Source organism: Mobula birostris, chromosome 22 (genome assembly GCF_030028105.1).
Source record: "Mobula birostris isolate sMobBir1 chromosome 22, sMobBir1.hap1, whole genome shotgun sequence".
Lineage (NCBI taxonomy): Eukaryota > Metazoa > Chordata > Chondrichthyes > Myliobatiformes > Myliobatidae > Mobula > Mobula birostris.
Genome location: NC_092391.1, coordinates 32,398,282 through 32,423,109, shown reverse-complemented (window position 1 = coordinate 32,423,109; position 24,828 = coordinate 32,398,282). Strand labels below are relative to the sequence as shown.

The 24,828-nt window shown below is 39.5% G+C and overlaps 1 long non-coding RNA gene across 2 annotated transcripts in view; it reads left to right on the top strand.

Annotated features, from left to right (window-relative positions):
* The window catches only part of LOC140186354 (uncharacterized), a 52,178-nt gene extending 39,425 nt beyond the window's left edge, over positions 1-12,753 (top strand). Inside the window, exons 4-5 of one of the 2 annotated variants that reach the window (XR_011882847.1) lie at positions 3,376-3,508; positions 12,675-12,753. This is a non-coding gene — a long non-coding RNA (uncharacterized lncRNA). Of the gene's footprint in view, positions 1-3,375; positions 3,681-12,674 lie in introns of those variants that run through there. The other variant, XR_011882846.1, reaches the window with a different exon arrangement.
* Positions 12,754-24,828: the final 12,075 nt, after the last annotated feature.

Genomic DNA, 24,828 nt, shown 5'->3' with positions numbered 1-24,828 from the left:
TCAGCTTCTGACACTCTAGAGAAAACAAGCCAATTTGTCCCACCTCTCCTTTAAGCTTTTAGCCTCTAATTCAGGCAGCATCCCAATAAAACCTTTTCAGAATACTTTTCAATGCGTCCTCAATGGGCCAAATAGCCTAACTCTGCTTCTATATCATTCTTATATCCTTCCTGTAACTGGGTGATCAGAGTTGCACACAATGCTTTAAGTGTGACTAGCCAATGATTTATACAGACATAACATGCAAAGTAGTGAGTCACTGGGAATCTCTTCTCAGAGTTTGGCAGGAATAGCCTTCAGTATTTTGGTAAATGACAAATTGAGTATTATTGTCAAATGTACCAAGACACAGTGAAAACAGAACACAGAAATATAGTGCTACAGTTACAGAGAAAGTGCAGTGCAGATAGACATACAAAGTGCAAAGGTCAGGGTGAGGTAGACTAAGAGATGAAGAAATGAAGAGTCCTTGAACGGCAGGATAGTTAGTAGCTGTTCTTGAGTCTGTTGGAACATAATCTCAGGCTTTTTTATCTTCTGCCTGAAGGGGAGTGAGGGGGCTGAGAAGAGAGTGGAACGGTCCTTGTTTATATTGACTCTTTTGCCAAAGACATTGGAAGCTGCCTTGACACCATGACTCAACACCCTTTATCCCCTTCCTTTATTTCATCTTTTCATAATTTGGGATTCTGTCCATCATATTGGTGTCATCTGCAAATTCATAAATGGAGTTGGAACAGAGTCTGCCCATACAGTTGGAAGAGGCAGATAGGTTTTTGATCAGTGAGTGAGTGAAGGGTGACAAGCAGTTAGAGTTGAATGCAAAATTCAGTGTTACAATTCATTCAGTCATGATCTTATTAAATATTCCTGTAACTTCATGAGCCTCAGAGGTTTATTCCTCCTCCTAATTTGTATTTTCATCTGTAAAGGGAAAATACAGGAAATACATAAGAACCAACTTACATCAGAAGTTAAATGTAGATCATTAAATTCTATAAAAAGCTGAAATGTTTAGATAACATCCATGGAGATGAACAGAACCAAAACATTAACTCTTCTTCTCTCTTTATAAATGCTCTTAATAGTTGAGTATTTCCAACATTTTTCAATTCAATGTTAACATCTCATGTATGTTATTTAAAGTCATGCAAACCTCCTGCACTCTGCCCAACAGATTCACACTCCTTAATTTTCCCACCTCTTTTTTTTTGCCCTTTAGTCCTGGAATAATTCTGGCTTTCATTCACTGGTGCATAAACTGTTTTCTTACAGTCTGACCTAAAATAAGATCATATCATGTCAACTATCGTCACCATTTCCATCCAGAAATGCCCTGCCCCAGCATTAGCCAAATAAACAGCAATTCGTTTGTGACTCCTGCACAGGCATTGTCAAACTTGGAGCACTGAATCTATTGGTTCACTCTGCCATGGAATCCATGTGAAAAATAACAGTGGAAGTTGATAGAATTGAAATTCTGCAGTCCCTGTGCTGTGGAAGCAATTGGCAGATCCCGCACCAGTTAGAACTGGTGGAACTTGTGTGGTCTATTGACTTGAATGGCCACTGCAAAGCTATAAATTAGGAGGCAATGATATAGCATGTTCCATTTTAAATGATGCTACTCTAGTTGTTGATTAGTTGTAACTGTTTTATTTGCTTTCATTTAAAATTTTATTCCTTCTGTAAATGTTTGGCTTTTCATTATTCAGTTTTAATGTTTTCATATACTTCAAAGTATTAGACTCAAATAAGTGCACATTTTACAAAAACATTTACAACTTAACTGAACTATCTTGCGGGGAGGGGCGGGGAAGCCCGTATTCCTCTGGCTTTGAGATCTTCCCACATCCAAAGCATGCTGATGGAGTGCAGGATTTTGAGGACCCCAGCAACATGGGCCCTTCTGCATCTAGACAAGGTAACCACAAGCAAGAGTATGGATTAGGAATTCAGGTGAACAAAACCTAGCCCATGATGATCTGGGTGGTTTATTTGAATTTTTAGGCAATATTTTATTCTTTGAGAAGAAGCTGGACTCTGATGGAAATTTTGGATTAAATTATTTTTCCTACTTGTATTCTGCTTAATTGTGTTATAGATAAACAAAGTAGAAATATGAACATTAGAATAAGTATTGCAGCAGAAATGTTTGCAAAATAAGAACTTTAGAAGTAGCATCTCCAGTGGTTCAAAAAATCACAGATAACTTCTGTTTACCTCAGACTATTTTCCTGCTTTACCCCTCTATACTTTGATTCCTAAAAGAATTTGCAAAAAGAAATTGAGCCTTTTAAGTTGGTATGGAAGATAACATTTTATACTATTTGCTCAGTACACTACTGTATTTTCATGAAGAAATTGCATCTGCAGGAAATGGAATGTTCTGACTATTGAAGCCAGTAAATTCAAATTATGGGTTATATTTGATTAAAAAAAGGCTTGATTTTCTGAATCCTTTGCTTGTATCAGTTGTGTTTAGGGATATTTACAGTAGATCTCACCAGACAATTGTAATATCAAGTTGCCTCCTTCCTGTTGTACATAAGGTCCAGAAAAATGTAAATGGTACATTGAGTTTCAGAGTTGTAATTCCTTTTAAAATTGTGCCTCTTTAAAGCAGACTAAAAAGCATGCCTCAAGACAGATTGGTGGCTGTGATTTGTTAAAGTGTTATACATTCACTGGCAGTTGAACGTGCAACAGTGAAGACGATCTCTGATTTAGTGCCGCTTGTAATATTAAAAGGATAATGCAAGCAATCTTTGTTGGAGTCTTTACTCTCATCTCATGCTGACAAATAAACTGCTCCATCCAGAACTGTAGTCCTTCTGTGACAAATAATGATTACTGTGCTTTTATCATTGAGCCATTTGGAAATTGTTAACAGAAATATAGAGCATTTGCAGTATATAAACTGGGAATTTGGATGAACAGATGTTTACTGCTCCAAAACTGTTTCTTCCCCATCCTTTTTTCGCAAAGGTCTATGTTCCTTTCTTCTTCATAAACTTATATATGGTTTCCTTAAGCTCCACATTGTGAATAAAATACGCTCAGTTAAAAACATGTCTCTTGAACTGCCTATACAATTTATTGGCAGATATTTTAAAGCATACTTGTGACTTGTATTTCCTAATTTCTACGCCTATCAAATATTTTCAAGAATTCACCAGGAAACTATGTCCCTTACCTTTTCTAGGTAATAGCCTGATTTATTATTCCTTTTATTATAATCTTTAAGTTCCAGTGAACTATTCATAAATCTTCTTGTTTTGTACCTTTTCATGACCTTTTTAATCCTATTTAAATAGAGACTAAATTTGTTCAAAATAAATCTAAGATATCTTTCATTATTCATTTTCTCTACAGCAGAGATGCAATTGGTTAATACAGCAAGTTCCAGACCAAGGCTGCAGTGATTTTTTTCTTACTTCTGTCAAAGAAATTCCTCTTATCTGCTTCTGTGTAGGATCATGCTTCAACAAGACCAGCAGACTCTAAGGTGATTACTTCTGAATGACAAGAATTTAAGTGCTGTGATAGATGATAAATTCATGGCCGATCGTAACTTGATAGGTATTTAGAGGTTACCTGTACTGAGCTCTGTAGTTAGGAGCCACATCAACTCAATTAGATTAAATGTTAAAAACCATGTATGGAGAATTTGAAATGACCTGCCGGGTATTCAAGATATAATAAAAGTCTAAAATACTACGTGATTTGAATGTTGAATGAGCTACATCATCTTTCTTGGCCAGAGTGAAGATGTAAGAGTATAAAAGGTCACTTATCCCAAGGCATTGAAGCATAATGTATAGGATTGATGCCTTTCTCAGCTGAGATACTGAGGGCTCATCAATCTTCCAAAGCTGTTGAAATAGGTAGTGCTGTCAATAAGGCTGAAAACTGAAGTTCATTTTTGAAATTTTATTTTACTTCAATGAAATACATCCAATCTGCATCACATTATTTCAGTAGATGGCAGATCATGTCTTCAAGGAAGGAATGTGGAAATAGATTGCAAGAAATATTGAGCAGACAAATATGTCTCTGAGGCACATTCTTCTCTGAATCAAAATGACAGTTTTCTTTGGTAACCACTTAACTCAACAGTGTTGTGAAATGTGCACATTTTGTATTTTTTTTACTGTATTAAACTCTGCTAGGTGGTAAAGCTACAATATACATTGACATGAAGATATTGATGTGGTCCCATCATAATTGAAACTAAGCTTACCTTGGGATTTTGATCTCTTCAGGGCTTAAAAATAGATTATTCCTTAGAAGTGACCAATTCTAAATGATACTACAGTGTTTAAGAGCTGCTACCATGGTATTAAAGGTGGAATGAATGAAGTAAGTAAAGTGATCATATTGGTTTTCAAAAGAGTAAACTAGTAAGTAGAGAGGGAAGGAGAGGTTGAAATTAACATAAGATAATAACTTAATTGTTAGTGTTAAAGTTTTAGTGTTTTTGTAGACAAAAGTATGAGGGTATAAATAGGGAAAGCAAATTTTTCCGCTGAGGCTGGGTGAGACAAATGACATGGAAGACAGCAGGGCTTTGCTTCCAGATGAGCTCATTGCCTCTATTCTCTCTTTGACCATCAAAACATGGAAGAACCATTGCAAGCTTCCATGAAAAGCATCTAGTCCAGATGGCAAGCCTGGCCACCTGCTAAAGCCCATGCTGATCAACTGGCCAATGTGTTCACAGATATCTTTAACCTCTTGCTTCGGCAGTGTGTGGTACCCACTGCTTCAAGCAGGCTTTAATTATACTGGTGACCAAGAAGAGCATGGTGACCTGCCTCAATGACTTTACAACCACAGTGATGAAGTACTTTGGGAGGTTGGTGATGAAACATATCAACTCATACCTGAGAAGTTACATAGATCCATTCCAATTTGCATACTGGAGCAACAGATCCACAGTAGCTGTCATCTCATTGGCTCTTCACTCAACCCTAGAACATCTGGACAGAAAAGGTGCATACATCAGGATGCTCTTTATTGACTACAGCTTAGCATTCAATACCATCATCGCCTCAAAATTAATAAGTAAGCTTCAAGATCTTGGCCTCAATACTCCTTGCGCAATTGGATCATGGATTTTCTCACTTCAGACCCCAGTCAATTTTGATTGACAACAACATCTCCCCCATGATCTCAACCAGCACAAACCACTACCTCTCACTCAATGTCAGCAAGATCACGGAACTAATTATAGACATAAGGAGAAGGAAACCAGAGATCCGTGACCAAGTCCTCATTGGAGGATCAGAGGTGGACAGGGGTTAGCAACTTTAAATTCCTAGATGTTATTATTTTGGAGGACCTGTCCAGTGACCAGCACATGTACAATTACAAAGAAACCACAGGAGTGTCTCTGCTTCCTTAGGGATTTGTGGAGTTTCAGTATGCCATCTAAAACTTTGACAAACTTCTATAGATGTGCAGTGGAGAATATATTGACTGGCTGTATCACAGCCTGGTATGGAAACACCAATGCCCTTAAATGGAAAATCCAACAGAAAGTAGCGGATACGGCCCAGCCTATGACGGGTATAGACCTCCCAACCGTTGAGCACATCAACGTGGAATGCTGTTGTAGGACATCATCAGGGAGCCGCATCACCCAGGACATGCTCTTTTCTCACTGCTGCCATCAGGAAGAAGGTACAAGAGCCTCAAGACTCACACCACCAGGTTCTGGAAAAGCTACTACCCTTCAACTATCAGGCCCTTGAACAAAAGGGATAACTTCATTCAGCTGCTCTTGTCCCGTTATTGAAAGGTTCGCATAACCCCAGGACTCACTTTCAAGAATTTTTCATCTCATGATCTCGCTATTTATTGTTTATTTATTTTATATATTATTGTTTCTTTATTTCTGAATTTGCGCAGTTTGTTGTCTTCTGCCCTCTGGTGGAATGCCGTAGTTATATGCCCTCATTGATTCAGTGTAGTTATTATTCTATAGATTTGTTGAGTATGCCCACAAGAAAATGAATCTCAGAGTTGTATATGTTGAGGTATATATACTTTGATAATAAAATTTACTTTGAACTTTGAGGCTTTTTCCACTGAGGCTGGGTGAGACTAGATCTAGAGGTCATAGGTTAAGGGTGAAAAGTGAAACACTTAACGGGAATATAAGGGAGGATTTTCTTCACTTTCAGGGTGCAGCAAGTGTGGATTGAGCTGCCAGAGAAAGTGGGGGAGAAGTTTGGGTAATATATGGATGAATAACATCGAGGTAGAGTAACAGCTTAGTTCAGACTAGATAGCCCAAAGAGCCAGTTTCAGTGATGTGATACTCTATAACTCTATGACTCTAAATCAGGGTTCCAAGCATTGAGGTGTGCCGATGTAATGATAATAATCAAGCAAATTGGATAAACAATTGAAAGAAAACAATAAAGAAAGCCTTGGCAAATTAGAAAGGTATTAGAATAAATTGGAATATTTTGACACAGAGCACACAAGAACAATAGGGTGACATTGATCCTTGCTGCATTATTCAATGCAGAACTACTCAAACAGTACTCAAGAGTTTATTTTTAAAATGCTTTTTCTTCATGACAATAAATGAAATAATTGCCGTTGGAAAACTTTTGGATTTTTATCGTTGGTTTTAAGTGCAGCAAAGCTTTCCTAAAAAAGCTATGGCATTTAATTAGATGAGTTGATGCCAAAGTTAGAACTGCAAGTTAACTTGATGTCAAATTTTAATCATCACTGTGAGCATTCTATATCAGAGGTCTAAATAGTTTATAGGTTTGTGTATTTTTGATCAGGGAACTTCATAAATCCATAAATGATATTCATAACTGATATCTGGAACAGAATATCAAAAGAGCCATTAAGATAGAGTGAAGCAAAACCAGCAATATGTAGTTTACCAATTAATACACAAGCGAATGGTGCTGCAAGCCAAGAAAAATAATCTTTTGTCATCATTAAAATAGCTGGAGACCAGTGAGCAGCCAGGCAGTCTTTCTAATGCATGTGAGCTGGGACCGCTTCCCTCACCAAGTTCTGTCTTTGGAACAATGATCGTAAAGATTACAAGAATCAAAGATAAATCTACTGGAACACAAAGTAAACCGTGTATATCATGAGAGAAAACGATTTAGTCCAATGATTCCCTGTACTCAATCTGCTTCAAGTAACGTAACAACCCAATTGCACTAAAGCACACAGTTTACAAGGTCTATTAGTCAACTTGTTTCAGCTGAAAACTCCTGTAGGGTGTCTTTGTTTACTCTCTCAAGATTTAGTCAGTTCAAAGAAAAAGGTAGCTCTCAAGGGGACTGTACCATCTCTGTGTCTGATACTGAAATGTACTGCTTTACTGCTTAGTTGTTGATTGCCATATATCCAATCTATGGCATTAATCATTCAATTGTCTGACATGATTCAACATTGATCTGCCTTTAAATCTGGTGATTTTAGAACAGGTAAGACTTAACTGCTGGATTTAATCGAAAATATGCTATGTAATTGCATCAGCATTTTAACGATGTAACATTTGTTTTTTTTTCCCTGGTTGGTGTTACAAGAAAATGCACTCCAGTGTGCAGAGAAAGAAAACAAATCATGTAAACAATAAAACAAGCAAATAGCATTTAGGGCTGAAGTTCACAAAGCCAGGCATCATGGCAGCTGATCCAGATGTCCACTAGTTGCAGGCCACAGCCCAGCCTCAGTCCAGCACAGAGACGAGCAAATCCTGCAGAGGAGGAACCAAACTGTATCGTCCCTTGCCTTCAACCCCAGCACCTTGACCATTTCAATCTGGTCTGGTGCTTAAATCATCCAAACCTCATGTCATTTCTTGCTCTCTGCCACTTCAGTACAGCCTCAGGTTCGGGCACCACCGTTTCTATTTGGCCAGTACCCGACCTTTCCAGTTCGGCTTACTCTTAAATCAGTCAAACCTCGGATCTTTCCTCGACATCACCTCACCTCACCTTGGCTCCGCTGCATTGAATTGCCTCCTGGTCTGCTTCAGTAACTCCAGCTCAAACATGCTGTAACTGTCTAGCCTCGAGGAGATCCCAGCCATACGCAAAAATGCCAGGTCATACAAATAATCCAGATTAACTCTGACAGGGAAGCCACAAGCCACTGTTTGCAGTGATTGTTTACCAGAAAAAGTGTGAATAGGAAAGTATTTAGTTGCTTTTGTTGTTTCATTAGCCAAGTCACTGAACTGTAGCAGTGCCATAAAATAATGAATAAACTGTAAGGGTTTCATCCAAACTGAATGAAGCAAGTGTGATTCTAGTTTATTTTCTAAAGATATTACTCATTTTCTCTAATTTACACTTCTGTTGTTTTCTTCCTCCCTTTCTCTGGATTTTAAAACCAGCTTTATCTCAAATTTTTCTAGGTTCTGACAAAAGGTTATTGAACTGAAACATTAATTTATTTCTACAAAAAATAATGCCTGATCTGCTGAGTACTTGTAATGTCTTTTGTTTACATTTTTCTTCCTTTAAAATATTTTGCATTTTTTCAACAAATCTTTGCTCGGCATTTCTACACATTAGTTGCTTCACATGCAACAAATTGCATTTGCAGACACCAGACAAGTATAGAAACATAGAAAATAGGTGCAGGAGTAGGCCATTTGGCCCTTCGAGCCTGCACCGCCATTCAGTATGATCATGGCTGATCATCCAACTCAGAACCCCGTACCAGCCTTCCCTCCATACCCCCTGATCCCTTTAGCCACAAGGACCATATCTAACTCCCTCTTAAATATAGCCAATGAACCGGCCTCAACTGTTTCCTGTGGCAGAGAATTCCACAGATTCACCACTCTCTGTGTGAAGAAGTTTTAACTAATCTCGGTCCTAAAAGGCTTTCCCTTTATCCTCAAACTGTGACCCCTCGTTCTGGATTTTCCCAACATCGGGAACAATCTTCCTGCACCTAGCCTGTCCAACCCCTTTAGGATTTTATATGTTTCAATAAGATCCCCCCTCAATCTTCTAAATTCCAACGAGTATAAGCCTAGTTGATCCAGTCTTTCATCATGTGAAAGTCCTGCCATCCCAGGAATCAATCTGGTGAACCTTCTTTGTACTCCTTCTATGGCAAGGATGGCTTTCCTCAGATTAGGGGATCAAAACTGCACACAATACTCCAGATGTGGTCTCACCAAGACCTTGTACAACTGCAGTAGCACCTCCCTGCTCCTGTACTCGAATCCTCTTGTTATGAATGCCAGCATACCATTCGCCTTTTTCACTGCCTGCTGTACCTGCATGCCCACTTTCAATGACTGGTGTATAATGACACCCAGGTCTCGTTGCATCTCCCCTTTCCTCATCGGCCACCATTAAGATAATAATCTGTTTTCCTGTTTTTGCCACCAAAGTGGATAACCTCACATTTATCCACATTAAATTGCATCTACCATGAATTTGCCCACTCACCTAACCTATCCAAGTCACCCTGCATCCTCTTAGCATCCTCCTCACAGCTAACACTGCCGCCCAGCTTGTGTCATCCGCAAACTTGGAGATGCTGCATTTAATTCCCTCATCTAAGTTATTAATATATATTGTAAACAACTGGGGTCCCAGCACTAAGCCTTGCGGTACCCTAATAGTCACTGCCTGCCATTCTGAAAAGCTCCCATTTATTCCCACTCTTTGTTTCCTGTCTACCAACCAATTCTCTATCCACATCAATACCTTACCCCCAATACCGTGTGCTTTAAGTTTGCACACTAATCTCCTGTGTGGGACCTTGTCAAAAGCCTTTTGAAAATCCAAATATACCACATCCACTGGTTCTCCCCTATCCACTCTACTAGTTACATCCTCAAAAAATTCTATGAGATTCGTCAGACATGATTTTCCTTTCACAAATCCATGCTGACTTTGATGATTTCACCGCTTTCCAAATGTGCTGTTATCACATCTTTGATAACTGATTCTAGCATTTTCCCCACCACCGATGTTAGGCAAACCGGTCTATAATTCCCCGGTTTCTCTCTCCCTCCTTTTTCAAAAAGTGGGGTTACATTAGCCACCCTCCAATCCTCAGGAACTAGTCCAGAATCTAAAGAGTTTTGAAAAATTATCACTAATGCATGCACTATTTCTTGGGCTACTTCCTTAAGCACTCTGGAATGCAGACCATCTAGCCCTGGGGATTTATCTGCCTTTAATCCCTTCAATTTACCTAACACCACTTCCCTACTAACATGCATTTCCCTCAGTTCCTCCATCTCACTGGACCCTCTGTCCCCTACTATTTCCGGAAGATTATTTATGTCCTCCTTAGTGAAGACAGAACCAAAGTAGTTATTCAATTGGTCTGCTATGTCCTTGCTCCCCATAATCAATTCACCTGTTTCTGTCTGTAGGGGACCTACATTTGTCTTAACCAATCTTTTTCTTTTCACATATCTATAAAAGCTTTTACAGTCAGTTTTTACATTCCCTGCCAGTTTTCTCTCACAACCTTTTTTCCCTTTCCTAATTAAGCCCTTTGTCCTCCTCTGCTGGACTCTGAATTTCTCCCAGTCCTCAGGTGAGCTACTTTTTCTGGCTAATTTGTATGCTTCTTCTTTGGAATTGATACTATCCCTAATTTCCCTTGTCAGCCACGGGTGCACTACCTTCCTTGATTTATTCTTTTGCCAAACTGGGATGAACAATTGTTGGAGTTCATCCATGCGATCTTTAAATGCTTGCCATTGCATATCCACTGTCAACCCTTTAAGTGTCATTTGCCAGTCTATCTTAGCTAATTCACGTCTCATACCTTCAAAGTTACCCTTCTTTAAGTTCAGAACCTTTGTTTCTGAATTAACTATGTCACTCTCCATCTTAATAAAGAATTCCACCATATTATGGTCACTCTTACCCAAGGGGACTCTCACGACAAGATTGCTAATTAACCCTTCCTCATTGCTCAATACCCAGTCTAGAATAGCCTGCTCTCCAGTTGGTTCCTTGACATGTTGGTTCAAAAAACCATCCTGCATACATTCCAAGAAATCCTCTTTCTCAGCACCCTTACCAATTTCGTTCACCCAATCTATATGTAGATTGAAGTCACCCTTTTTAATTGCTGTTCCTTTATTGCATGCATTTCTAATTTTCTGTTTAACACCATCCCCAACTTTACTACTACTGTTAGGTGGCCTGTACACAACTCCCACCATCATCTTCTGCCCCTTAATGTTATGCAGATCTACCCATATCGATTCCACATCCTCCTGGTTAATGTCCTTCCTTTCTATTGCATTAATCTCCTCTCTAACCAGCAATGCCACCCCACCTCTTTTCTTTCATGTCTATCTCTCCTTAATATTGAATATCCCTGAATGTTGAGCTCCCATCCTTGGTCACCCTGGAGCCATGTCTCTGTGATCCCAACTATATCATATTCATTAATAACAATCTGCACTTTTAATTCATCCACCTTGTTACGAATGCTCCTTGCATTGACACACAAAGCCTTCAGGCTCGCTTTTACAACACTCTTAGCCCTTATACAATTATGCTGAAAAGTGGCCCTATTTGATTTTTGCCCTGGATTTGCCGGCCTGCCACTTTTACTTTTTGCCTTACTACTTTTTGCTTCTACCCTCATTTTACACTCCTCTGTCTCTCTGCACTTGTTCCCATCCCCCTGTTGTGAACTAACCTCCTCTCACCTAGTCTCTTTAATTTGATTCCCACCCCCCAACCATTCTAGTTTAAAGTCACCTCAGTAGCCCTCGCAAATCTCCCCGCCAGAATCTTGGTCCCCCCTAGGATTCAAGTGTAACCCGTCCTTTTTGTACTGGTCACGCCTGCGCCAAAAGAGGTCCCAATGATCCAAAAACTTGAATCCCTGCCCCCGGCTCCAATCCCTCAGCCACACATTTATCCTCCACCTCAATGCATTTCTACTCTCACTGTCGCGTGACACAGGCAGTAATCCCGAGATTACTACCTTTGCGGTCCTTTTTCTTAACTCCCTTCCTAACCCCCTATATTCTCCTTTCAGGTCACTCCACCCATGATAAATGATAAAACACATGTCACTGTTATCACATACAAAATGTGGCAGGAACTCAGCAAGCCAGGCAGTATCTATGGGGAAGACTAAATAGTCAAAATTCTGGGCCGAGAATCTTCATCAAGACTAGAAGGAAGGGAAAGTCGGAATAAGGAAGTGTGGGGTAGGGGGAAGAAGATGTACAAGATGGCAAGTGATAGGTGAGACAGGAAAAGGGAGAGGGGAGAAGTGGAGAGCTGAGAAGTCGATTGGTGAAAGAGATAAAGGGCTGGACAAGGGAGAATCTGATAGCAGAGGACAGAAGACCATGGAAGAAAGGGAAAGGGGAGAAGCCCCAGAGAGAAGTAATGGTCAGGTAAGAAGAGAAAGTGTGAGAAGGAAACAAGAATGGGGAATGATGAAGGGGGAGGGGCAATTGCTGGAAGTTTGAGAAATCAGTGTTCACGCTATCAGGATAGAGGCTATCCAGATGGAATATAAGGTGTTGCTCCTCCAGTCTGAGCGTGGCCTCGTTGTGGCAGTAGAGGCTGGCACGGACTGACATGTTGGAATTGGAAGGGGAAATAGAATTGAAATGGGTGGCCACCAGGAAATCCTGCATTTTGCAGCTTAACTTATTACACTTTAACCAACAGGTTCCTGAATCAGAGTGGATAACTTCACTCACCCCAATGTTGAACTGATTCCACAACCTGTGGACTTACTTTGAAGGACTACAACTTAAATTCTCAACAACTTCTTTTGTATTTGCACAATGGCTGTTTGTCTGTGTTTGTTTGTGTGTAATTTTTTATTGATTCTATTGTGTTTCTTTGTATTTATTGTGAATGTCCACAAGAAAATGAATCTCAGGGTCATATATGGTGACATGTATGTATTTTAATAATAAGTTTACTTTAAAGCTTTGAAGTTTGAAAAGTGCAAATTTTTATAAGTAATAGTCAGAAAAATATAACATCAGTTATAAAACTGATTGTTAGCATTCGACTTACTTCAGATCAATATTTTGTTGGTCTGTATTTTGCTGCACAATTTAGAAGGGAGAAAATTAATCTAAAGTAAAACCATATTATTGACTCAAAATATTTTGATCAGATTTATACTCACTGACGTTAACAGCACAGGATTTGTATTGAGTCAAAAATATGTTTTTGACTAGCAACTACTTGTCGGCAGTAAGATACAAAATAAACAAATCTACTAAACAGTTTATTATTAACATTTCATGAATAATGTTCACCGTTAACAATAGAAAGGCATGCAGAGGTGAAGCTAGACAAATAGAGGCAGGAGGAGGGTAAAGCAAAGGTGAAGGCGAGGCATGGCAGAGGCAAGCGGAGACGGGAGCAAAGAAAGTTCCAATATCTGGCCAATCTAAGTGCAGGTCAAATTGGAAAAGTAAGGTATGGGCCGAAATGTAGTAAGCGAGGTCAAGGCCGCGGACCTGTCCGAGAGTGAGGAACAATCGGATGTTTGGATGACTTAAGCACTGGGCCAGACTAATAAGGTCAGGGTGTTGGGACTGGAGGAGAGGGATAGGCAAAGTCCACCTGGCTCTGATCAGCTCTGTGCTGAACTGAGGTTGTGGCCTGCTTCAGCTGCAATGATGCTTGGCTTTGCACCTGTGGCCCTGCAAGGTTTACTCAGCTCTGCAATGAACTGGGGCTATGGCCTGTGCCAGCTACAGTAATGCTTAGCTTTGTGTCTTTCATAAACTCCAGTTCTGGATGCTATTTGCTTATTTTAATTGGTTGCACATTTTATTTCGACCTCTGCGTATTGGGTGTTTAACGGTCTTTTTCAGAATAGGTTCTTTTGGGGTTTCTTTGTTTTGTGGCTGCCTGTAAGGAGACGAATCTCAAGGTTGTATAATGTATACATACTTTAATAATAAATGTACTTTGACCCCTTAGGTTTTGATTCTATATCAGAAATTGCATCTTAGTTCAAGTACCTTCCTACGTGAATATAACATGGTAGAATATAAGTGGAGAAGGGTTGACCTAAACTTCGAATGTCCTTTGTCAAATAAATAGATCCTGACACAGTTGATGGCTCCAAATCATTTACACAGGTGTTTGAAAAACACTGAAAGCTAAAATTACCCCAGCAAGTTGCAGCAGTAAGGAAAGGGTAGGCATTTTCCCTTTTCTCCTTCCTTATTCAGTTCTAAAGTTGGTAAATCCTTTCTTACTCATAGCTTCTAACAGCAGTAAAACATTGAAAATCCACTATATAACTATTTGGAAATCCTGATGATTGGAAATCTGGTTAATCAGCCATTGGTTACTACACTCCCCTTCACTAACTGAGGTGCTAGTTCCCAGTTGCAATTCATGTTCACCATGCTTCCTTGAAGTTTAGGCAGGTCTGCTTCCCACAGAAAGTTACAGAAGTGTATTGGAATATTATTAAGATATAACATCTGATACTTAGGAAAATCACCAAATTCGTGAGTATGCATGATTACCAGAGCTCTACTACATTTCAGTTTTGTGTTTTATATTCTGTATTTTCACTTGTTTTTTTTTTGTAGCTGTTTCTGCGTGGGTGGGGAGATTTGTTGTTTTTCTTTGAATGGGTTCCATGGTTCTTTTTTGTTTTGTGGCTGTCTATGGAGAAGACAAATCTCAGGGTTTTATACTGCATACATATTTTGATAATAAATATACTTTGAACATTGCATTTACTTTCTAATCATGCTCTTAACAGGTGAGAAAGCAGTTAATCAGAACATCAGGTTTCAAACTTAAAGTAACTAAACTAAGAAAATAAAAGCTAAACGAATCAAGTTGTTTAGAAATGCTTTAATTGATTATAAACAAGATCACATATTTATGAGACAAACTCCCAAAAGCAAGCAATTTCTATTTCAACTCAAATGAAAATGAATGTTTTGGAATTATCATTCAATTTGAACTTAATGCTATCCTGTAAATATAACTTGTAAATCTTCAAAACCCAGACCTTTTTCTTTTGTAAACTTATTTGTATTTTCCACAGCATCAAGGTAATGTTTAGAAGAAAAAATTAAATCCACATCAGTGTTTCCAAATTAAATTTTAATTCCATTTTATCTCAAATCTCAGTGCAGAATCTTAATAGCAATTGTAATACTTATTCGTACGTATACAACACAGAAATGTTGATCTTTGAAATAGCTTATGGAGGTTAATGTGGTGTCCAGGGAGGGGTAGCACCTCTTGTGAAAGGGCTTATTGTGTGTCCTTCAGGACAGCTCATCCACCTTTGATCCTCAGCTGACACTCAGCTCTCATCTGTGACTCCAAATAGCTGTTGATATGTGACACCCTGTTGCACCATTTCAACAGGCAGGCTAAACCAGACTGAGGGTAGCCCGGTTTGCCTCAAATGCCGGCCAGATTGGCAGTGGCGGCACTAGAGATTTTTTCTTGCTGGTGCTACAGTGGGGCTGAATTATTCAATGATGGTACTGAGGGATGTACCCTATGGTAATATGCATTCGCAAGGCCAGACGCATGGCGTTCAAAAGTCAGTTTCAAGCATTATGTGCCTACTATAAATGCCTCTGTTGATTCATAAGCAACAGCAATTGATAAATATAATATAGAAGTGAACTGTGACAGTGTCAATAGCATCGAAGACAACCCGGGCTACACAGAGCATAAACAAACAAACCACAGAACATCCGACCCACAGTGCACAACGTGAATCACGCACCAATCCCGCAATCAGCGTCAAATGCGTGCTTTTCAACTGAAAAATACAACACTAGCCCACAATGTCCACTGCTATTCACATTACATAGACAGACAATGCCAAAAGATACACCGTTATTAAAGTCAAATAAGGTAAACAACAGATGCAAGGCTTTACGAGGAGTTGGACAAATCATACTCTGACCATGTAATACCTCAATTCGGCTACTGAATGTAAAACAAAAATCAACAGAATCACCGCTTGGAAGTCTAAGCAAAACTAGTAGGCTTAATAGCAGTAAATGTAATAGTTTAGGATTTGCAGGAAACATAAGGACTATGGGGTATCCACCACATAATAATAATAATAATAATCAGCATCAGTCTTAGCCCAATTTAAAAAAAAATCAACTGCACTCACCATTGATGTTTTCAGAGAAGCACAATCCATCTGTTATTGTAATTGGTGGCGAAAGCATCAATGATTTTCTGGATGTCAAGTGCTTTGGTCCTCTGGCTGTTTATGGCCAACAGAGCCAAGTTGCTGTTCCGAGCATCACCGCTGCTATTCCTTAGGTAGTTTTTGAGGCACCTGAGGCAAGAGAAACTCCGTTTGCATGAGGCAGATGTCACAGGCAGAGTCAGTGATATGCAAATTAGTTTGTATAAATCTATAAATGCATCACGGTAGGATCTCATTGGAGCTAGAAATTCCATTGTGTCATTCACTGACTGTCCTTGCTAGAGACTCAGCCACAGCTCTCATATACTCACGATTTTCTTGGACAATCTTTGCATGTCCTTTATCAAGCATATTTCCCAATCTTGAACCGTTTTGTTTTCTCAATCTGAATTCGGCCATATCTCCATAGCAAACTGATGAGCTGCACTTACATGGTGGGTTTTGAAAGCTGTTGTAGCTTTCCGCCAGTTGCAGTAACCGGTGACAGTGAAGGTAGACTCAGAATGGAACCCATGTCCTCCACACAGGAAATGCCTGCACGTGAAGCAGAACGTAGTATCTTTCGTGATTGAATATTCCAGTCAGTCAAACCAGCCACAAATAAAACTCCTTTGCTGATTGCCAAACTGTTGCGAGCAGTGAAGGATACTTTTTCAATGCTGGCCGACAGGGTCCTTCCTCAGGCTGCTGGCTAACATCGCTAACAGTATTCCCACTCGCACTAAGAGCAGCTTCACCCACGTTTTCTTCCAAATCTCACTCAATTTCTTGTTCCGCTACTTCGCCCTCACACTCCTTCAATGAACTGCTGTCGTCCTCATCCCCACTTACTTCTTTCTGCATGTCACTTTCAATTAAGACAGGCTCCGGCTGAGACACCACTGATTCCTCTGGATGAGGTCGTTTTCTCACTAAAAATCGGTCCATTTTTCACGCCGCCAAAATAATGCACGTGCCAGGTCGACGCTAGCTTGTAAAAGTTGTAAAAGCACAATGTGTGTGTGTGTGCGTGTGGCATCCGTTAGTCTCGCAAGACCATGGATCTGCGCTTGGATGTATGCTATCAATCTCTCGTGTGAGTGAGAGTGAATGACATCACCACCTTAAGTAACCTGAGATCAGTTTAACTGATCTGAGGACAGCAACGGCAAGACATTGACAATGAATGAATAAGCAGAAGTGTAGAGTGGATCTGACAGAGTTTAAAACTTTATTGCTGCGTGGGTGCTATGGTAACTGGGGGCACTGTTTCACTAGATCAACTGGAGAAACAGGCTGTATTCAAAACTATACAGAGAAAGCAAAGCAGCTGCAATTTGTATGTGAAATTTCAGTTAATTTCTTGGTGGTGCTACGCTGGTGCTATTGCAATTTCTGCTGGGGCTATAGCACGAGCTAGCACCACCTTAGCGCCACCCCTGCAGATAGGGATATGCCTATCCTAGTATGCAAAGTCAGTTCTGGTGGACTGGGTGGATGAGATCACCAGTGAGATCCAACGGCCAGAAATGCAGTTCCACAGTGCTCTATGGAAACCAAAAGGCATGGCGACACACAGAAGACATCATGGCCATTCGCTCCAACTAAGGAGGTCTCCTGCTGTGATGAGCAGTCATACCACACAAATAGGGTTTCTGCACCTGAGAGAGTGTAATCTCCCCAGTGCAATAGTTTTTCCACTTTAAAAGCTTTCCCACAGTTTCCATCATCATCATCAAAATTGACGGACAACCAGTAGCTTATGAATTCAATCTTCTGCATAGTATTCTCAGGTGTTGAGCCCAAGATATAAGTTTGTATCAGATTAAAACCAAAGAAATTCCTCAAGTATCTCACAAGTAATGCCCATTTATGCAAGTAAGAAAAGAATTCAGCTTAAAACAGCAATGACTTGCAGAAATTACTTTATACAATAAATTGCTTTCTAAATTAAAGTCAGGACATTTAAGTTTAAAATCAATTTATTATCAAAGTGTATGTATGTTACCATATACAACCCTGAGATTCATTTTCTGGCAGGCATTCAAATTAAATATAAAACATAAAGAAAGGTGCAATAGAGCTTGTAGAATATAAAACTGAGCAGCAGGATTCAATAAAACCAATGGATGAATATGAAACTTATAAGTATCTAGGATATCAATGAGCAAAGAAAATAGGTCTTAGTCTGATAAAGGAAAAACTTTTGACACAGTTTACTTAAGGGCTTAAGAAAATCTGCCAAACAGAGATCAATAGTAAAAATATAACAAAAACAATAAACATTTTCACTATGCCCATATTAACATAGTCTTTTGGTATATCTTGGTCTGAAACTGCTCTGGAACATTTGTAAAGAAAAATAAGAACGAAAATTTTAGAAAACACTGTGTACACTCAAACTTGCTTAGATTAATGCTACCTAGGACAGAAGGAGGAGGAAGAATAATAGACTTTAAAAATTTACACAACAGTCAGATAAAACAAGTTATCTCCTCTGGTTTAGGAGACTGATGGTTGAGGGGTAATAACTGTTACTAACCTGATGGAGTGAGTCCTGAGGCTCCTCTGGTGACAACATTGAGAAGAAAGCATAACCTGGGTGGTGGGGGTCCCCTATAATGCATGCTGCTTTCCTGTGACAACACTTCATGTAGATGTGCTCAATACTGGGGAGGGATTTACCCGTGATGGACTGGGTGGTATCCATTACTTTTTGTAGGATTTTCTGTTCAAAGAAATTGGTGTTTCCATAACAGGCTGTGACACATCCAGTCAATGTACTCTCCACCACACATCTATTGAAGTTAGTCAAAGTTATCGATGCTATGACAATCTTTGCAAAGTCTGTGGGAAGCAGAGGCGCTACCGTGTTTTCATTGTAATTGCACTTATGTGCTGAGTCCAGGACAGATCCACTGAATTGATAACACCAAGGAATTTAAAGTTGCTGACCCTCTCCACCTCTGATCCTCTGATGAGAAATGGCCCGTAAACTTCCAGTCAAAAATCAGCCTTGGGTTTTACTCTTCTTTGTCCCCAATTTTGAGGGTTCTGACATGGCGAAGCTGGCAACTACAGACTCTTCCGAACATCGGCCATATGGTTATTTCACGGGATGACCCCTGAGTGGCTTTTAAGGTAGGCTACTTCTTTTGCTGCTGATCCGTGCTCTTGAATCATGGATGTAACATTCTCAGGACCATCCCAAATGCTCCTGCATTTGGATGATTTTATTGCCAGCATTATTTTCTGTTCCCGTTCGTGAGGGGAAACTTTATTTAATGCTTTACACTCCTGGCTGGACTGCTTTGGAGTCCTGACGTAGGGTTTCGACCCAAAGCTTCAGCAATACCCCACACCCACCACTATAGCTGCTGCTTGGCCCAGTGAGTTCCTGCAGAAGATTGTTTGTCTCTCCACATTGTAGCATTGACAGTCTCTCATTCCCACGAGTCAGATATGAAATTGAATTCCCTCATGGAAATTTTGAACACTTCCCTGAATCTTTTTGCTTAGTTCCATTTTAATCACGTCATAATAGAACTGAGAACAGCGTCAGTTTTAAGAGTCCAGTGTTAGGCAACTTGGTGTGAGTACCCAACTTGGTGAATATAGTGTAGCTAAAGGGTCTTATTATTAGAGGTGTTCACCTGGGTGATGGTTCGTTTATTCTTCCAGTGACTTTGGAGGGTTTTGTAACACCTTCCTCAGTATATTGAAGTGCTTCCTCGGGGTACAATATCTTCAAGACATATTGGACGGCAGGGATCATTCCTGTCTGATAGACCAGCCAGCACTGTAAAGCATTAAACAATGTTTAAAGCAACAGACACAGAATGCTGGAGGAACTCAGCAGGCCAAGTAGCATCTACGGACAAGAGGATTGTTCATCTCTTTTCCATAGATGTTGCCTGGCCTGCTGATTTTCCTCCAGCATTTTGTGTGTGTTGCTTTGGATTTCCTGCATCAGTTTGTGAAACAATGTTTAAGCTCACTGAACTGAGCAGGAAGTGACATTGACAATAAAAGCAATTGTGTGGAAAACTAAAGATGGATTTTTAAATAAAAAGCCACAAACCTTCAGCCCTTTCTAACAGTCTCACAAGAAGTAACAGTCCAGCATCCTTTTAATCAGGTTATGTGCCATCTTTAAAATAAATTCACAGATACTTCCATAGTGTTTGTCATTCTTTGGTCAATTTTAGCTTCTGATATTCTTCAGCCCATTCTATTTCATCATTTCTGCACTTGTTATCATTTCTGCCACCGCACTACATGCAGACGCAGGCTACTGCTTAGTTTAACACCAGCCTACCCATATCCCTTATCTAATTTGATTTTGCCCAGGGTTATTTAACTATGGATTTATTCGCCCACCTTTGGATATGATATCCCTTCTAGATTGATCAAAAGCAGAGCTAAATCTGTCACAAACAATTTTCCGTCCTTCTTATCTGTCGGAAACAATTTTCTGTATTCCTTATCACTGGCACACTCGAATTCAGGCAAGCCTGCCATTTCTGATATAGTAAATCACTATTACTACTCATCTCATCTGTACTGAATAACTTATAGGAATAAATATGTACTGTCCTGCCATCATTGCATTCTTTTTATTTGTGTTAATTAGCACTGTTCAATCAGAAATGACTCCACATTCACACTTATTGCTGACAGATTATTCTTGATTAAACACAGGCAAGACATTGTGCATTCTAATATTTGAGCACTCATTTTTGGAATGCAGTGTAAATCATAATGACCCATCATGTACTGTACGGCATGCAGTTGCAGTTACAGTACATGAGACCGGATCTTTTGCCTCTTGCTTCTGGTTTGGCATCAGTTTCATCTGTACGTTACCTCATGCACTTAGTCTGCAGTTCACAATGCTCCTTTTCTCTGAGAACGCTGTTCCACTATCCTCATTGTGAAGTTCTACTATACCTATCCTGCTGTTGTAATTTAGAAAGGAATCCATTTGTAAGGCGGAATCCTTCCAGCTGATGCCTGAGCCTTGTGCATCCTTTAATTAAACCTTTCCTGTTTGTTAATCTGTTACCAGAGAGAGGTGCCAGAATGAAAGGAAGCACTTCTCTTCATACTTAATGATCCACTAGAAATGTATATATCCCTCTAGGAACAGGAAGTAGAACAGGAGTAGACTATGTATCCCTTCAACAATTTCCTGTCTTTCAACAGGGTCGTGGATGATCTGATCTTAATTTTACTTTCCTGACAATTTTTTGCCTGAACTGAATTAGGTGCTTGCAATTTACTCACTCAAAGCCCTCACATTATTTTACACACCGCCTTCAGATCTTGCCTGAGCCTTCTTCATTTCAAAGGAAATAGCCAGAGACACTGATACCAACACCCAGATATCAGCATACATACTGATTCACAATGCAATACATCATACCTAGACACACAGCCACAGACAGTCCCTCAACTCACCATAATTTCTTCAAAAGCAGTGTCATTTTGGATCCTCAAATGAATTTGAGCTGTCATATGATCAAAATAAAGAGAGGTGGGACTTTTAAGCAACACACATCAAAGTTGCTGGTGAATGCAGCAGGGCAGGCGGGATCTTTAGGAAGAGGTACAGTCAACATTTCAGCCCGAGACTGTACCTCTTCCTAGAGATGCTGCCTGGCCTGCTGCGTTCACCAGCAACTTTTATGTGTGTAGCATGGATAGAAGATTGGCTGACTGGCAGGAGACCAAGAATGGGAATAAGTGGGGCCTTTCCTGGTTGCCTACTGGTGACCAGTGTTGTCCCGCAGGAATCGGGGTTGGTGCCACTTTGTTTAACAATATATCTCAATGGTTTGGATGCCAGAATTGAGAGCCTTATTCAAGTAGGGAGTCTGCAGAAGCAAATAAACAGATTGGGGGAATGGGAAAGAAATGGCAGTTGGATTATAGAGTAGGGAAGTAGATGGTCATGCAATTTGGTAGGAGGAATAAAGATACTGATTATTTTCTGAACAGGAAGAAAATACCAAAACCACTGGTGCAAAAGGACTTTGGAGTCCCTGAGCAGGATTCCCTAAAGATTAACTGCAGGATTGAGTAGTAAGGAAGACAAATGCAATGTTAACATTTGTTTGGAGAGGACTAGGATATGAGAGCAAAGACGTTGCACTGTGGCTTTGTGAGGGATTGGTCAGACCACTTTTAGAGTATTGTGAGTAGTTTTGGACTCTGTATCTAGGAAATGATGTGCTGGCATTGGAGAGAATTCAGAAGAGGTTCACGAGAATGATTCCTGAAATGAAAGGGTTAATCCGTGAGTAGTTTGATGGCTATGGGTGTACACTTGCTGGAGTTTAGAAGAATGGGGGGGGGATGTCATCGAAACCTATCAAATATTGAAAGGCCTAGATAGAGTGGATATGGAGAGGATATTTCCTATGGTGGGAGCAGAGGGCACAGCCTCAGAATAGGGGGACTTTGTAATGGAGAACACTCGATAAATGCACTTCTTATACATTTACATTTACACACACAAAAACATTGCCTTGCCATTCTGCTCTCAATATGCTGAGTGTACGCACTTCAATGTCTTCCCATCATATTCTCATAATGGGACCGAAAATGAGCTGGTGCGCTGGGGCTGGCTTAAGGGTACCTTTCCTGCCATACACGGTGGAATGTTCATTTTCTTTCATGATGCTGATGCATAAATGTGTACATCTTGTTTGTACATTGTCGATTCTTCTGATTATTTTGTAATAATGATTGTAACTACATTGTGGAGTGCATTATATTCTTATTTATGTGTAGTCTTAAGTTAACTTTGTTGGTAATTAAAGATGGTATGTCCTAGCACCTAATAAAAAAGAAGCGCTTTGTGCTCATTAAGAGAGAAAGAGAGAGAGAGAGAGAGAGAGAGAGAGAGAGAGAGAGAGGGAGAGGGAGAGGGAGAGAGAGAGAGAGAGAGAGAGAGAGAGAGAGAGAGAGAGAGAGGGGAGAGGTAGAGAGAGAGAGAAGAGAGAGATTGGGGCTCTGCTGGGAGTTCACACTATACTATACAGAGCAATTATTATGGTAGATATCTGTTGGTGAATATTGGTAGTTTTCTTTTCACCCTTTTCATTAATTTTTGTAAGTTTGCTTTTTGACACATCTAATATGCACCCTTGCCAAGTGACTCCAGCCATTTTTTCCATTGGTCATAGCCCACGTGTCTAACAGACATCCATTTAGAACAGAGAGGATTAATTTCTTTAGCCAGAGTATAGGGAATCTTTGGAATTAGCCTAGTCACTGAGTATATTTAAAGCGGATGTTGATAGGTTCCTGATTAGTCAAGGTGTCAAAGGTTACAGGAAGAAGACCGGAGAATGGGATAATAAATCAACCATGATGGAATGGTGGAGCAGACTCAATGGACCTAATAGCCTAATTCTGTTCCTATGTATTATGGTCTCAGTAATTTTTTATTTATAGTTGTTAATAAAGTATATTGTATTTCTTTATTTTCTTGTGTGCTTATTTTAATATTTTAAGTACCTGCAAGAAAACAATCTCAGGGTAGTATATGGTGATGTATACGTATTTTGATAATAAGTTTATTTAGCACTTTTGAAACCTGAGGGCAACTGAATGAGGGCTGTGTGTTTCAACATTGACTTAGAAGGCCTTCATTTTAATAAGGTAAATGTTTTATTTAAGGATGGACTAGATGATCTAGTATATTTGTATAATCATGTTATCAAAAAATCTAAATTCTTCAGTGAAAATGGCAAACAACATTAATTTAGATCTTTTTGAGTTATTTGATTGACTAGGAATAGTAAAAAGGGTTAAATTTAGTTACATAATAAATGCTCCTCTTTTCAGAACTGTTCACAAAGCCAATACTTATTTGCCATCTTTGATTACCTTTGAGAAGAAGGCAAAGGCATTATCAAAGTCTTGTAAAATAGGGATTCCCATAATTTGCATCTTTATTTGCATCCAGCGAAGAAATGACATACTCTGAGTGTTCCATCTCAGTGTGCCATTTACACTTCCACCAAACAGCAATTCCCTGTCACAATTGCTGATCTGACAGTGATAGTCACTGGATGTAATGTTAAGAAACACATCTCAACTCAGGAAGACATCCTTATCAGAAGTATAAATCAGAAATTTATACAACATAACTTGATAATGATTGTAAAATTGTGGAAAACGATTTCCTCTCTTTCTAGTTTGCCTGGTGCACAGAAGTATGAAATGGCTAAATTGCCTCCAAGGTGTTTTACACAATTTTATTTGATTAATTCCTTGGACCTTTGGGAAAGATGCAAGCATAAATAGAGCAGGATCTTAAAACTCAGCAGTTGCTACTTTAGAATTAAGTCACATTATAAATAAAAGGAAGAAAAATCTATAGTTTATTGAAGCTGTCCCCTTAGCTGGTGGCTGTTTTACACTTGTAGACAGATACTGTGAAAGTAGAATTGCCAATCAACATTGAGGGATAATAGACAATGTGTTGAGATTAAAATAGGAGCCGTGGTTATATTCAATCCTGCATTTGAATTACTTATTGGAGAATGTCTTGTGCTTAGAATGAAAACAAAACTTGAAGAAAATACTTAGCCACACATGATTCTGTTCTCTCTCTACTAGAGAAGAAACTAAATTAGGACATAATAAACTGACTCC